Raw genomic sequence first — 2485 nt, 5'->3', positions numbered from 1 at the left:
TGGGATATCCCAGGGACTAGGCTGAATAGCCCGTTGACGTCTCTGGGACAGACAGAGGACCCGTATTTCTTCCACATTTGCTGATCCAGGGAAGGTTCCAGGAATGTCTGTCAGTGATATTTGGACATATAGAGGACATATACAGGACATATTATTATTATTGTATTTTGTAGCTTTTTTTGCAATTTTTACTTATTCTACGGAAAATACCACTCTGCAACAGAGAACATCGTACCAACGAACTCTTGTTTATTGAACACAAACCAAGTACAGTGATGTCACATGCACTGTAAGAAACGCTCTTTCTAATAGTACAAAATATGATATTACAACATAAATAGGCTAGTTATTAACAATATAGGGTGACACGGATAAGACGCATAATAAGACAATAATGGTCATAATAATAATCACGTGATTGCTACGCCACTTCGCAACCGTCATCCCTGAAAGATAATCAATAACATAGTTAATTCCATCTATTGGGATATCAGCTCAAACACTGCCATAAATAGGCGTAAAGAACAGACACTCTGCAAAAAATGGGAACAAACGCAAGACAGTGACTTACCGCAGTTTCTCATGCAGTATAGATGGTTAAATGCGGAAGCAGCCTAATCACTGGCAGACCCAAGCGACGTCTTCCGGTTTATGCCTGGCTCTTCAGTGTTGTAGAGACACCAGTAACTTTACACATGTGTGAGGCTATCCATGGTTGTGTGTGGATACTGTAAAACAGTCATGTTTTATTAATCTAGAGTCACATCGCGTCCATGTGACATTTAAGAAAGATAAGCGGTCATGCAAAAAACAAGGAACTTTGAAAAACAGTGCAGTCGAACATGAAAACATAACTGCTATCCTTTATATGAAAGACAACTGTAGCTGAGCCAAGCTTATCTACTAGCAGGCTGCGCATAGTTAATAGAATTTGCTTCACCATTGCTTTCATCATTCCCAATCAAATCCTGAATCAAAGAGATGTGAAGAATTGGACTTGCACTTCGTAGCTGTACACACACAATCTCACACAGTTCCGCCGTTCGCATGAGTTCGTCAGTGATACGCACCAGACTCTGCAGGTAAAGCAAACTACAGCTGTTTACTCAGATACAAAGCTGTCATTGCTCCACATATCTACAACATGTGATTGTTGAAAAAAAAAAGAACAACGCACAAATCTTAAGTGAGGCAAAAGGAAGAACGAACTCACCTTAACTGCAAAGCCGGAGAACAAAGGAACGCTAGCTCTCGCACACCACGGCAATCGTTGTTATGCACAACGTAGTTGTTCGACGTACTGGCCAGTACTGCCTCGATGCTCCCGAGATTCCAGTACAAAATACGCATGATGCTGAGGTTCCAAAGACCCTTCCGTGTAACATGTCATATCCTACCGAACCGCTACGACGACGCGCCTCGCCTGTTTGAAACGGCGGTTGGGGAATGTCGATGGCGATGAGGCAGACGTCGTTACGCTTCGGCTTGCGCTTGTTGGGAACTTCATTCTTGTTATATCCCTCAACATACGTGACCGATCATTATAATTCCCGTGGAAAAGGTAAAATATGTTTTTTTTTCTCTCTCTTTTGTTTATTGACTATGGTGCGATACGTGATGAGTCGTTACAAATATGATTAGAAAAGGTATGGATATGAGGGTATAAAATCAATATTGTTATTATGAGGAAAGAGTGAGAAATTGCCACGTCTGAGAATGCTGGAAATGGCTGTTATCGACACAATAAATCCTTGTAAGGTAAAGAAATGTCATCGTTGTGATATTCGTAGTATATCCACAGAATATTCACTGGGGGATATTTGTGACGTCTCATGGTGGATATACAGCGGACGTTGTGAGGATACGCGTGACATCTGTGACGTGTGAGACCAATTTGGGAGGTCTGTGGGATATTGATGGTTTGCTGGGGAATGATGTTGGCCATGTGTTCGACCGAGTGTGTATACATTTTGTGGGCAGCGGTGAACTTTTAGCTCCCGATCCTCACACAAACAACATACTTCTACACTTTCCTGATCGTAAAAGCTATGACTGACATTCACCAATCTCAAGCACATCTGTAGCTGTTGTGTTTCATTGTGTGTGAGAGTAACTCCATAGCGTGTTGGAAGACCAGTCTTGTCCCAAAGTCGTAACGTCAGCAGTGATGCATTAGGAGGACACGTATGGGCATAAACGTATTCTTCCAGCTCAACTTCTTTGCTACAGTTACCTTGTCAAAGTGAAGATGATGACTTCGTTAACTCAAAAGTTACTATGACGAGAAAGAATATGTGACACAGAAGACAAAATAGAAAACACACCCTATCCATTTCGCTCTTTTATGATGAAGTGAGAAAGTCTTAGTATTGAGGATGAATTTATTTCTTATTGACGATACATTTTTCTTATTCACAAACAAGTCGATTTTTCAAAAGGTCCAGAGTAAATAAAGTTATGTACTTGGCAGTTGAATGGAATCCAT

General features: G+C 41.0%; 1 long non-coding RNA gene across 1 annotated transcript; it reads right to left on the bottom strand.

Annotated features, from left to right (window-relative positions):
* Positions 1 to 283: 283 nt before the first annotated feature.
* Positions 284 to 1491, bottom strand: LOC135368900 (uncharacterized). Its single transcript, XR_010414891.1, has 3 exons — positions 1214 to 1491; positions 572 to 1076; positions 284 to 446 (listed from the first exon to the last, which is right to left on the bottom strand). It is a non-coding gene; the product is annotated as an uncharacterized LOC135368900 (long non-coding RNA).
* Between the last annotated feature and the right edge of the window lie 994 nt (positions 1492 to 2485).

This window comes from Ornithodoros turicata, chromosome 1 (assembly GCF_037126465.1).
Source record: "Ornithodoros turicata isolate Travis chromosome 1, ASM3712646v1, whole genome shotgun sequence".
NCBI lineage: Eukaryota > Metazoa > Arthropoda > Arachnida > Ixodida > Argasidae > Ornithodoros > Ornithodoros turicata.
Note: the sequence above shows the minus strand (reverse complement) of the source record. Positions and strands in the feature narration are given on the sequence as shown.